The following is a 14,259-nucleotide window of genomic DNA, read 5'->3' as shown; positions in this document are numbered from 1 at the left end:
TCTCATTTACCTATTCTCATAACCACTATGAAGATGTAGTATTATTTAGCTGATCAATTTGTTTTTAGGATGAACACATAAGAATGAAATCATACAGTGTTTTTTCTGTCTGACTTATTTCACTAAATATAATGCTCACCAGACTTCTGTGTGCTATTGTAAAAGGAAGGATTTTACCTTTTAACAACCATGTAGCGTTCTATCTTCCTTATCCATCTGTTAGTCAAACCAGATGTTGGCTATTGTAAAGAAAGCTGCAGTAAATATTATAGGGCATATATCTCATTTAATTAATAATCTTGTTTCTCAGGAAAAACAGAAAAATTCAAAAATAGATAAATGAATTGTAAGAAATTACTATATTTAATTTTTGTAGCAATGTTTATACTGCTTTCTCTAGTTATGGACTAATTTACATTGCTATTCGCTATTTATAGTGATATGAGCCCTTCTTAAGAGTATTTTTTTCTTTATTTTAGTTTTTGCTTTTTGTGTCATACCCAGCAATGCTCAGGGGTTACTCCTGACTCTGCACTCAGGAATTACTCCTGCTGGTGCTCAGGGGGATCAAAGCCTGGTTGGCTGCATGCAAGGCAAATGCCCTACTTGCTATTCTATCGCTCCAGCCCCTCCAATACTTGTTCCTAATCTTTTAGCTAATAGACATTTTCAAAGTGAAGAGGTAATATCCCATTGTTTAGATTAAAGTGTCTTTAATAATATGAGATAAATTTTTTTTGTTCCGGCTGGCCATTTGTATGTGTCTTTCAGAAAAATATCTATTCAGATCCTATTTCCATTTAAAAAATCTATTTGCTTGTCATTTTTTGAGTTTTATGATTTTATTGCTTTTTAAAAAAGTATCAATCCTTTATTGAACATCTGATGTGCAAATGTCTTTTTCAATATGACAGGAAGTCTTTTTATCTTGAAGAAAGTTCCTTTGTCAGGGTGCAGAAGTGTTTTAGTTTGATGTAATTCCATTTATTTGTTTATGCTTTTGTTTCCGTTCTTGGAGTCATCTTCCCAAATATATTCCTAAGGTTAATAACAAGAAGGAATATGCCTATGTTTTCCATGTATTTCATATTTTAACATCTTATATGCAAATATTTTATCTATTTTGAATTAGATTTCAATTCAAATTCTATGGTGCTAGTATGGTGCTAGTAAGGAATTTAATTTCAATTTGCTTAATGTGGCAGTCTTGTTTTTTTCCACACCATTTATTGAAGAATTTATTCTTCCTCCATTGTAGACTTGTGTCTAATTAGTCATAAGTTAGTGTCATAAGTTAGTTGTCTACATAGATTTTGTTATTTATGAGTTATTAATTCTATCAGTCATGTTTCTTTTTTAGTCTAATAGCATGCCTCTTGAATTACTACTGCATTGTAGTGTAGTTTGAAGTCTGATCCATTCATTTTTATTCTTTTTTTCCCTTAGGCATTGCTTACAAAAACCCATAATAAACAGTTAAAATGAAAAAAAAATAAATAAAAGTGAAGTTGTATGACTATCCCTAAAAATTTTATCACAAAGCATTCTACCTTAGCCAGCACGCCAACCCCAAGCGCCACAGCCGTTTTGTCTTCCGGCCCAGGTGTGTGATGGTCCCTCGATCCGCCCTTCCGGACCCAGCCTGCTCCTCGGCCCTGAGCACCCCAGGCTTCCCTCCCCTCCAGACCACCAGCCAAGTGGCCAGTACGCCACCCCCAACCCCCTGACCCTCTGTCGGGTTGTGGGAAAGGGCGTGGCCTAATCATCAGGGGGCGTGTCCTAGGAAAAGTGGGCGTGGCCTTTCCCGGCCAGCCAAAGCTAACTCCGGCAGATTGTCTCCTCAACATCGTGTCCAAGACTATCATCCTAGATATTCGTAAGCAGTAGCACAATAAAACACAAGACTTCACATAAGGATTAAAGGAACATCTCACTGGGAGGCCAGGTTCTAGAAGGAGAAATAAAAAGGCAACCACCATTGACTGAGCCTATCCACAATCCTTTTTTGCAACAAGAGGGAACAGGGATACTGATCTTCAAGGTCCCTCTTCCATACCACCACAACAACATGAAGAAACAGTGCAAATCCCCACCGCAAGCAGAGGACGTTGAAAGGAGTCCAGAAACCTCAATTGGCGTTTCCTACAAACTTGAGCTCTCTGATAAAGAATTCAGAGTTGAGATCCTCAAGATGTTCAATGAACTCAATGCAAAGATTGACAACTTAAAGAAGGACCTGGCAGAAACAATACAACAGACAGCCAACAAAATACGGGAAGAAATGAGAGCAGAAACAAAAAACCTACAAAAAGAAATGAAGGATTCGGAACATGAAATCAAAAACTCTCTGGCTGCCCTCAATAGAATGACTGCAGCGGAAGACAGAATCGGTATGCTTGAAGATGAGTTGCAAGAAGCCTACAGACAACAACAAACCATGGCAAGAGACCGCAAAATAGCTGTAGGGTGAATCAGTCCTAGGGGATGATTTCAAGAGGAACAACATTAGAATCATTGGAGTACCAGAAGGACAGGGAACTAACCCAAATGAAAAAGCCACAGTCAAAAAAATCATTGCTGAAAACTTCCCAGAGCTGGACAATGTGGGCATCCAGATTCAAGGTGCCTGAAGGGTGCCAGTTAAAAGAGATCCTAAAAGAAAAACCCCAAGACATATCATAGTTACAATGATGGACATCATCCAGAGATTCACAATACTCCAAGCAGCAAGGTCGAAGAAGGAAATCGCATACAAAGGAGCACCCCTTAGACTCACAGCAGATCTATCAAAGGAAACCCTCCAAGCTTGAAGGCAATGGTGGGATATAGTGAAAAAACTCAATGAAATCAACGCTTCACCAAGAATACTTTATCCGGCTAAACTCTCATTCAAACTCAAAGGAATGATGCACTACTTTGGGGATAAACAACAGCTCAGGAACTTCATAGACTCAAAAATCAAACCTAAAAGAAGCACTAAAGGGGCTATTGTAAGACAAGAACAAACCCTACAAGCACAACAAACCCTTACACAAAGATGGCGCAAAATACCATAACAATCATCTCCCTTATGTCAATGGTCTAAATTCACCAATTAAGAGACACAGACTGGCAAAATGGATTCAGAGACTGAATCCAACATTCTGCTGCCTGCAAGAAGCACATCTGAATAGCCAGAACAAACACAGACGCAAAGTCAAAGGATGGAAAACAATCCTGCAAGCAAACAACTCCCTCAAGAAAGCTGGGGTGGCTTTACTATTATCAGACAATATAGACTTTAGGTTGAAAAAGGTTAGAAGGGATAGTGAAGGCCACTTTTTATTAATCACAGGATATTAATAAAAATATCAGGAAGAAATTACACTCCTAAACATCTATGCACCCAATGAGGGACCAGCTAAATACCTACAATAGCTGCTAAGAGACCTTAAGAAAGACATTGTGAGCAACACAATAGTAATAGGAGACTTCAACACCACCCTATCACCTCTGGACAGATCAAGAAGATTAAAACTCACCAAGGAAATACTGGCTTTGGAGGAAGAAACAGAAGAGAGAGGGCTAATAGTTCTATACAGGGCTTTATATCTCCCAAAAAAGGAATACACATTCTTTTCCAGAGTACATGGAACAATTTCCAGAATAGACCATGCGCTGGGCCACACAGCATACCTCAACAGAATCAACAAGATAGACATTGTACCAGCTATCTTTTCAGACCATGATGCTCTGAAGATAAAAGTTAATCATGGACAGATGCAGAAAACCAAATCAAACACCTGGAAATTAAATAGCTCGATGTTGAACAATGAGTGGATCAGGAAGGAGATCAAGGAATAAATCAAAAGGTACCTGGAAACAAATGAAAATGAAGGCACGAGCTACCAGAATCTGTGGACGCAGCTAAAGCCGAATTAAGGGAAAAATTTATAGCTCTGCAATTATACCTTAGGAAGGAAGAAAGGGCCCACATAAATAACTTGACTTCACAGTTCAAGACCTTAGAAAAGGACCAACAAAAGGAGCCCTAACCAGGCAGAAGGAAAGAGATAAAGAAATTAATGACATGGAAACCCAAAAGACAATCCAAAAGATCAATGAAACCAAGAGCTGGTTCTTCGAGAAAATAAACAAGATTGATAAACCACTAGCAAGACTCACAAAGAAAGAGAGAGAGAGAACCCTTATAAGTCGAATCAGAAATGAAAAGGGGGAACATCACAACAGAAACCAATGAAATTCAAAAGATCATCAGAGACTACTTCGAAAATCTGTATGCCACGAAACAAGAGAACCTAGAAGAAATGGATAAATTCCTCGACTCCTATAATCTCCCAAGGCTGAACCAAGAAGACCTGGAATACCTGAATAGTCCAATTAACATCAAAGAAATTGAAATGGTAATCAAAAGTCTTCCCTAAAACAAAAGCCCAGGTCCAGACGGATTCACTAGTGAGTTCTTCCAAACATTTAAAGAGAACCTAGTGCCAGTCCTCAATCTTTTCCAGGAAATTCAAGAAACAGTAACCCTCCCAAACAGTTTCTATGAGGCTCATATCTCCCTAATACGAAAAGCAAACAAAGAGACCACAAAAAAAGAAAACTACAGGCCAATATCCCTGATGAACACAGATGCGAAAATTCTCAACAAAATATTAGCAAATAGAATTCAACAACTCATCAAAAAGATCATACACCATGACCAAGTGGGATTCATCCTGAGGATGCAAGGATGGTTTAACATCCGGAAATCAATCAATGTAATCCATCATATCAACAAAAGAAAAGATAAAAATCATATAATCATATCAATAGATGCAGAGAAAGCATTTGACAAGATCCAACACCCATTTATGATGAAAACGCTCGCCAAAATGGGTACAGAAGGGGCCTTCCTCAATATAATCAAAGCCGTTTATCACAAGCCTACAGCAAGCATAGTCCTCAATGGGAAAAACTAAGAGCCTTCCCTCTGAGAACAGGGACGAGACAAGGATGCCCACTCTCTCCACTTCTGTTCAATATAGTACTGGAAGTACTTGCAATAGCGATTAGGCAAGAAAAAGATTAAGGGCATTCAGGTAGGAAAGGAAGAAATCAAGCTCTCACTATTCGCAGATGATATGATACTATACCTAGAAAACCCTAAACCTCTACCAAGAAACTCCTAGAAACAATAGACTTGTATAGTAAAGTTGCAGGCTATAGAATCAATACCCAAAAGTCCATGGCTTTCCTATATGCAAATAATGAGAGAGAAGAAAGTGACATGAGAAAAGCAATCTCGTTCACAATGGCGCCACAAAAAAATCAAGTACTTCGGAATCAGCTTAACAAAGGAAGTAAAGGACTTGTATAATGAAAACTACAAAACACTACTTTAGGAAATAAAAGATGACAGGAGGAAATGGAAAGACATCCCCTGCTCATGGATTGGAAGAATTAACGTTGTCAAAATGGCAATTCTCCCCAAAGCATTGTACAAATTCAATGGATCCCTATAGGGATACCTTTGACATTCTTCAAAGAAATGGAGCAAGCGCTCCTGAAATTCATATGGAACAATAAGCCCCCACGAATAGCTAAAGCAATCCTTGGGGAAAAGAAAATGGGAGGAATCAACCTCCCCAACTTCCAAATCTACGATAAAGCAGTAGTCATTAAAACATCATGGTACTGGAACAAAGGCAGAGTGGCAGACCAATGGAACAGGGTTGAATACTCTGACACACACACCCAAATATATGATCATATAATCTTTGATAAGGAAGCAAGAAATGTGAAGTGGAGCAAGGACAGCATGTTTAACAAATTGTGCTGGCAAAACTGGACAGCTACATGCAAAAAAATGGGCTTAGACCTCCACCTCCCACCCTGTACAAGAATCAGATCAAAATGGATTAAAGACCTCAACATCAGACCAGAATCCCTAAGGTACATTGAAGACAAGGTTGGCAAAACCCTCCACGACATTGAAGCCAAAGGTATCTTCAAAGCTGACAGGCCACTGGCCAAGCAAGTGAAAACAGAGATAAATAAATGGGATTATCTCAAACTAAGAAGCTTCTGCACCTCAAAAGAAACAGTGACCAAAATACAAAGACAATCTACAGAATGAGAAAGGATATTTATGCAGTACCCATCCGATAAAGGGTTGATAACAAGGATATATAATGCAGTGGTTGAAATCCACAAGAAGAAAACTGCCAACCTGATCAAAAAATGGGGTGATGAAATGAACAGAAACTTTCCCAAAGAAGAAATCCTAATGTCTCAGAGGCAGATGAGAAAATGTTCAACATCACTAATCGTCAGGGAGATGCAGATCAAAACAACCATGAGATATCATCTCACACCACAGATACTGGCCCACATCCCAAAAAACAATAGCAACCGGTGTTGGCGTGGATGTGGGGAGAAAAGGACTCTCCTTCACTGCTGGCAGGAATGCTGACTGGTTCATCCCTTTTGGAAAACAATATGGATGATTCTCAAAAAGTTAGAAATTGAGCTTCCATTTGACCCAGCAATACCACTTCTGGGAATATATCCCAGAGAGGCAAAAAGGTATGTAGAGATGACATCTGCATTTCTATGTTCATTGCCACACTTTTTACAATAGCCACAATATAGAAAAAACCAGAGTGACCAAAAACAGATGACTGTTTAAAGAAACTCTGGTATATCTATACAATGGAATACTATGTAGCTGTCAGAAAACATGAGGTCATGAAATTTGCATATAAGTGGATCAACATGGAAAGTATCATGCTGAGTGAAATGAGTCAGAAAGAAAGAGACAGACATAGAAAGATTGCACTCATATGTGGAATATAAAGTAGCTGAGAGGTATAAGCTTACAATGATGTAATTTTTGGCAGATATTTCTCTGGACTTAGTTACTAAAATACAGAAATCCAAGCCCGTGCGGCTGCTAATGTGGCCTCTCGACCTCATATCTCTTCATTCTCAGCAATGGAAACAAATTATCAAATGCTTTTTTTTTAGCAGGTCGACTTTAGGGGGGAGAAACTCCAAATCAATAATACTGAGTTTTTTTTGTTGAAATATTGAATATAATCAAAGTAAAGTGAAGTAAAGTTTACCAGTTACACATGCGGGGTGGGGGGCTGGGAAGGTGGGGGGAAGGGGGAGGTATACTGTGCTTCTTGGTGGTGGAATATGTGCACTGGTGAAGGGATGGGTGTTCAAGCATTGTTTAACTGAGACTTAAACCGAAAGCTTTGTAACTTTCCACATGGTGATTCAATAAAAGATTAAATTTAAAAAAAAAGCTTTCTACCTTAAAAAATTAAATTTAAGGGGGCTGGAGCAATAGAAAGTGGGTAGGGTGTTTGCCTTGCATGCATCCGACCCAGGTTCGATTCCCAGCATCCCATATAAACAGAAAGCTAAGTAGACTAAGTACCTTCTTTGAATTTAGGAACCCATTGTTTAAATCTCTGTGCTTCACAGTTTGAGGAGGTGGTCACACATAGCAGTACTTGGGAATCATATAGAGTGTTGGGGATTGAACCTGGGTCAGCTGTGTGCAAGCTAAGCACCCCACATATTCTACTATTGTTCTGATACGCAATCTTAATTTTCACTTGCAAAGCAGTAGAAAGTCAACAGATTCATTTAGAAAGTAGACAAAATCTAGATGAATTTTCTTATTAAACTTGAAAATTACTTAATGTTAAAAATATAACACTGAAATCTGTAATGACTTCTGACTGTATGAATGGATTGGATTATTAGAAGATTCACGGAATCAGAAATCCTTACATTAAAATCATAACACTAGATTTATGCGACTTTGGCATAGAAAAATAAGTGATTATCTCTGATTGTTTTCAGATCGCTAGAGAGTCAATTGTTCATAACAAGTTTATATACCTTTCACTTATCTTGGCAAACTTCATATAGCAGTCATGCTATTCCCAAAACCTTATGGCTCACTCCTGAATAAAATTTTGTTTGTTTGTTTATTTTGGGGGGCCACATTTTGCAAAGCTCGGGGTTGCTCATGCCTCTGTCAGGGTTAATATTAGTCTAGAAGTAACTAAAAAATTACTTCTGGACATGCTTAGGGGACCATATGGAATGCCAGGGATCAAAGCCAGGTCAACCATATGCAAGGCAAGCACCTTTCCCACTGTAATATTTCTCCAGGCCCCCTGTATAAATTTTGTTGTTGTTTATTTTTTGTGGGGCAGAGTACACCTGGTAGTCTTCAGAGCTTACTCCTGGTCCACTGTTCAGGGGTCACTCCTGGCAAACTTAGAGTATCTTCTGGTGTACCAGGGTTGGTGCATGCAAGGCAAGAATCCTACCTTGTGTATTGTTACACTGGCCACACTCTTATGTAAATTTAAAGTGGTTGCTTGATCACTCTGTGAATGTCTTTTTTACTTACACCACTTGCATAGCCTCAAATAATGCTGTAAAATATACTATCTTTATACAAACATTCTTTTTTTTTTAAAGAACAACCTTTACACTGTTTATCATAGCGATATAAAAGTCCTTCCAGAGAGCTATGAAGGATCTGTGAAATTTTCCACCTACACTTGCAGAGTAGTTATGCTTTTATGTGTTTTATGTATTGGTTCTGAACAAGATTTTGTTTTTTAAAAGATGTCTGTCTCTTGTAATGGAAAGGATTTTCAGTTTCTAAAATGAATTCATTGTGAAAGACTATACACACCATTTGTAGTCTAAGTCGCGAAAGATTCTTAGAGTTCCGTAGCACAGAATTAACCAACAGTCTATAATAGTCTTCCATAAATGGTGGTACTTTGGGAAATAATTGTCCCAAGGAGTTTAGACATTAGAAAACTTATTTCTTCTTGGGAAAAAGATGATGGGAGGCATCATCCTCCCCAACCTTAAACTCTACTACAAAGTGGTAACAATTGAAACAGCATGGTACTGGAACAAAGGCAGAGCTGCAGACCAGTGGAACAGAGCGTAATCTTCCTACACACAACCTCAAATGTATGATCATCTAATCTTTGATAAGGGAGCAAGAAATGTGAAGTGGAACAAGGAAAGCCTCTTCAACAACTGGTACTGGCACAACTGGACAACCACATGAAAAAGAATGGGCTTAGACTTCGATCTGACACCATGCACAAAAATCAGATCAAAATTGATTAAAGATCTAAACATCAGACCACAATCCATAAGGTATATCGAAGACAAGATCGGCAAAACCCTCCACAATATTGAAGCTACAGGTATCTTCAAAGATGACACACAACTGACCAACCAAATGGAAACAGAGATAAACAAATGGGACTGTATTAAACTAAGAAGCTTCTGCACCGCAAAAGATACAGTGACCAAAATACAAAGACAATCTACAGAATGGGAAAGGATATTCACCTAGTACCCATCCAATAAGGGGTTGATATCAAGGGTATATAAAGCACTGGTTGAACTCTACAAGAAGAAAACATCCAACCCCATCAGAAAATGGGCCAAAAAATGAACAGAAACTTTTCTAAGGAAGAGATATGAATGGCCAAAAGGCACATGAAAAAAATGCTCTGCATCACTAATCATCAGAAAGATGCAGATCAAAAGAACTATGAGACACCACCCCACATCACAGAGTATGGCACGCATCCAAAAGAACAAAAGCAACCGCTGTTGGAGAGGATGTTGGGAGAAAGGGACCCTTCTACACTGCTGGTGGGACTGCTGATTGGTTCAGCCCTTTTGGAAAACAATATGGACGATTCTCAAAAAATTAGAAATTGAGCTTCCATTTGATCCAGCAATACCACTTCTTGGAATATATCCTGGAGAAACAAAAAGTATAGTCGAAATGACATCTGCACTTATATGTTCATCGCAGCACTGTTTACAATAGTCAGAATCTGGAAAAAAACCGGAGTGCCCGAGAACAGATGACTGGTTAAAGAAACTTTGGTACATCTATACAATGGAATACTATGCTGCTATTAGAAAAGATGAAGTCATGAACTTTGCATATAAGTGGATCAACATGGAAAGTATCATGCTAAGTGAAATAAGTCAGAAAGAGAGGGGCAGACATAGAAAGATTGCACTCATCTGTGGAATATAAAATAACAGAGTAGGATACTAACACCCAAGAATAGTGTATATGATACAAGGAGGTTGGCTCCATGTCTTGGAAGCTGGCATTCATATGCTGGGGGAAAGGCAGCCCCAATAGAGAAAAGGAAACCTAATAAAATGTGGTTGGAGATCTCTCACAGGAAGGGAGATGTGTGCTGAAAGTAGACTAGAGACTAAACATGATGGCCACTCAATACCCCTATCGCAAACCACAATACCCAAAAGGAGAGAGAGAATAAAATGGAATACCCTGCCACAGAGGCGGGGTTGGGTGGGGGATTGGAGGGTGGGAGGGATACTGGACTCATTGGTGGTGGAGAATGTACACTGGTGGAGGGAATGGTTTCTCAAACATTGTATGAGGGGTACACAAGCATGAAGATGGGTAAATTTGTAACTGCACCCTCATGGTGACTCACTAATTAAAAAAATAAATTAAATTAAAAAAAGAAAACATATTTCTTGGGTGACTAATCTCAAATCAAATTCTTTAGCACTTTTCCACTTAGCCTATTCTGTGATTTTTATAATGTGGGATGTTTTAGTTAAATATGTTAGAACTTTTGTTCTTGAATTTTCTGATAGTTCTCAAGACATAATTTTTGATATGTCAGGGCGAGGACTCAAAGAACTGCAATGCAGGTGTTGCATGTGGAAGCCCCAAGTTCAATCCTTCAGGATTGTTGAGAGTGACCTTTGAGTATCAAGCCGGGAGTAGCTTCTGAGCTGCCAAGTTTGACCCAAAACCAAAAACTGGAAAGAAAACCCTTTAATATTCCTAAAACTCATCTTTTAATAGTAAAAATCACTGTATCGCTGCCATCCCATTCATTGATTTGCTTGAGTGGGTGCCATAACATCTCCATTCCTCCCTGTCGCATGCTAGCGTAGCCTGATGGCATACTGGGGGCTCTTTCAGGATCAGGGCAATGAGGACCATCGTTGTTACTGTTTTTGCCATATTGAGTACACCACAGGTAGCTTGCCAGGCTCTGCCATGCAGGCGGGATACTCTCGGTAGCTTGCCCGGTGCTCCAAGAGAGCTGGAGGCTTTTGGGGCAGCCTCTAATCACCTTTACAGGTTTTCCCAGTCTACTGAATGTAAAAATGAGAAAGATAAAATGTTTATGGATTTGTATATATATACATATAATATATATGCTTATATGTACATTTGTGTGTTTGTTTGTGTTGGTTTGGGCATCACACTCAGCTAAGCTGAGGGGTTATTCACTGCTCTACTGTATAAAAATAAAAAGAAAAGGCGCGGCTCGCAGGCGGCGAGGCAGGCGAAGGAAGGAAGAAGGCCATGCTGGTTGCTCGATCGGTTTATTTCATGTCCATCTCCATTCTCCTCTGATTCTCCTCCTGCTTCTTTCTCCCCCATCCTACTTCATTCTCTCTCTCTCTCTGCCTCTCTCCCTGCTCTCGGTCTCTCTCTCGATCTGTGGATCTGGCCCCCGTGGATCTGGCTCCGTGGATCTGGCCCTGTGGATCTCGCCGTGGATCTGGCCCCCAACCCACTCTTACAGCCTAGTTAAATCTCCACCGCATGAGGGGGTTGGGGCATACACATAGGTGTGGTCAGCAATAGGGTAAGGTTCTTTTTCCTCAGGGGATGCTTCTCCTAGGACTTAATTCTCTTTCAGCAGGAAGACCCACCCAAGGGCAGAGTCCCATGAATGTGTTTCTCTTCTCCTCAGCCAGCAAACATATAAGAATTCATAATATTAATCATTTTGTATGGACACAATAAGAGATGCATTAAAGCTTATAGAATTGCTCTCCTGGGGCCATCTCAATCTCAGACTACAGTGCTCAGGCCAGATCAGTCTTTCCTATCCCTGGCAGGGTCCCAGTCTCATAATTACTATTGGATCATGACAGCATTTGTCTATGATCAAGCTCTTAACTTATAGTTAAGAATTAGGCACTTTGGCCAGGCCCATCTCGATGCCAGGGTAGCACATAACTCACCACTTGCCCTGGATCCTTCCTGTCCCACGTCGGGGACCCTACTTTGGGGTGCTAGGAACTGAGGGCAACTGAGGCTTAAGTGGAGAAAGCAGATGCCCAGAAGGGAATATCGAGGCCAATTAAGTCTTAAGTTATAAAAACATAATATTGTCTTCTTGTGTCTATACAAAAAAGACATAGCTTTAAAGTAAATTATTCAAAAGGCATAAAGAGGAGAGAAAGGCAATGTTATAATATTCAGTGTCCTAGAAAGTTCTGACCTTACCAATTAACAGAGTTTGATTAAGGGAAGAGCAGATAAACTGGTAGAATTGGTTACAGATAAACAAAAGAATGGGAGTGACTCGGGAGCACTTTGATGGGTGTGACTGATAAACCTAAGCTCCTAGTGGCGAGGGGGAAAGGACAAACCAATGATATCCAACACTCTACACTCAAAAATTACTCCTGGATTTGGTCAGGGGACCATGTGGGATGTCAGGGATTGAACCTGGGTCAGTTCCATACAAGGCAAATGCCCTACCCCCTGTACTATCGCTCCATCCCCAATATTTATCTTAAGATATCAAAATTCAGAAAAAATTGTTTAATGAAATAAATTTTAAGTAAAGTGAAATAAAATGATTTTATTCTTGTTTGACCTTTGAGTTCCCCAAATAAATGTTATTAATTTGAGTTCCCTGAATAAATACTATTCTCTGAGTATGGTTCTCTATTCCATACTTTTTCTCTGTTCATTGATTTTAAGTTTTATTTACGAACCAGAACTAGATCTAACAATAGGACAATATAATGAACTGAGAAACAAAAAAAGCCTCTAGCACATACTTAATTCCATTAGTCCCTCATATTTTTCTTTATTTATGTCTCTCAAGGATGTAGTTGTCACATTTTGCATAACATACAATCTACTTCATATTCAAGAACCCAGCACACAGAAAATGGGGTGAAAGAGTGCTCAGTTTATTTGAAAAAAAAAATAGTCGAAGTCCAAGGAAAGAAAATTTTCTGAAATCCTTCCATATGCAAAAGTGGAAAATGAAAACAGATTCAACAAGTTATTTCAAGCATCTCAGATGATGCATTATTTCAAGTCCTCAGAGAAATGTTTTGCATGCCACCAAAATTATAAATTTTGAAGCATACTGTACTATGCACGTGACATTATCATTTTAATGAAGATTGTTTTTCTGACCCAATCAAGTTGTGGTTCATTGGGGACTGGCAAATATTTACACCATTTAAAGGAAATACAGGAATTTGATAGGACGGACAAGCAGTTGATACTATCAAATAACTATGGAACACTAGAAAACCCATGGGTAGGTACATTTTCAAAGCTCACAAACATCAAAGGATAATTAATTATTCTCTTCACTGTTTCTGTTTTCTATTCTTTTAAAAAAAATTCTCAAATCTCAGGAATGTGAAACAGAGAGGCTGGATAGACTGTTCTCTGTCACTCAAGACGTAAGGAAGAATGAATGAGAAAGTAGTATTTGTACAGTTTTCAATACATCATGTAACTCTAGTTATCTGACATTCCAAAGTGCTCAAAAAGACTGAGGTTAAAATAGAACAAGAATTGTCTTGAGGGTGATGACAAGGACCAGAATAGTTAGAGTGCCTTTTATATTTGGCTTACAAAGATGGTGCCAAGTCTATTCATACACTAGAGAGATATGTATTTCTTAAGAGATATTTCTCCAGGGAACTAAGCAGAGTTACAAAGAGAAAGAGCATGTACATATAATATCAATATCTTTCTGTGAGAGCTTTATATTGAAGATTCAACTTCAGTTCACTATAAAAGAGAATTTATAATTGATACAGAAATAGAGTGGGATGTGAATATAAATTAAAAAACAGATCCTGTCTTGAGTTGGAGTGACAGTACAATAGGTGGGGTGCTTGAATGTGGTTTTCCTGGGTTCAATCTCTGGCATATCACCTGGTCACCCAATCATGCTAGGAGTGGTTGCTGTTTGCAGAGCCAGGAGTAAGCCCTGAGCACCGCCAGGAGTGACCTAAACACCAAAACAAAACTAAACTAAAACACCACAAACAAATAAACCAAACCCCATAACAATAGAACAAAATCAGATCCCCTCTTTACTTCATTAATTCATTCATCTTTTACTCTCTGTTTTAGTAAATGCTATAATCAAG

This window comes from Sorex araneus, chromosome 2 (genome assembly GCF_027595985.1).
Source record: "Sorex araneus isolate mSorAra2 chromosome 2, mSorAra2.pri, whole genome shotgun sequence".
NCBI classification, from domain to species: domain Eukaryota; kingdom Metazoa; phylum Chordata; class Mammalia; order Eulipotyphla; family Soricidae; genus Sorex; species Sorex araneus.
This window is presented reverse-complemented; position numbering follows the sequence as displayed.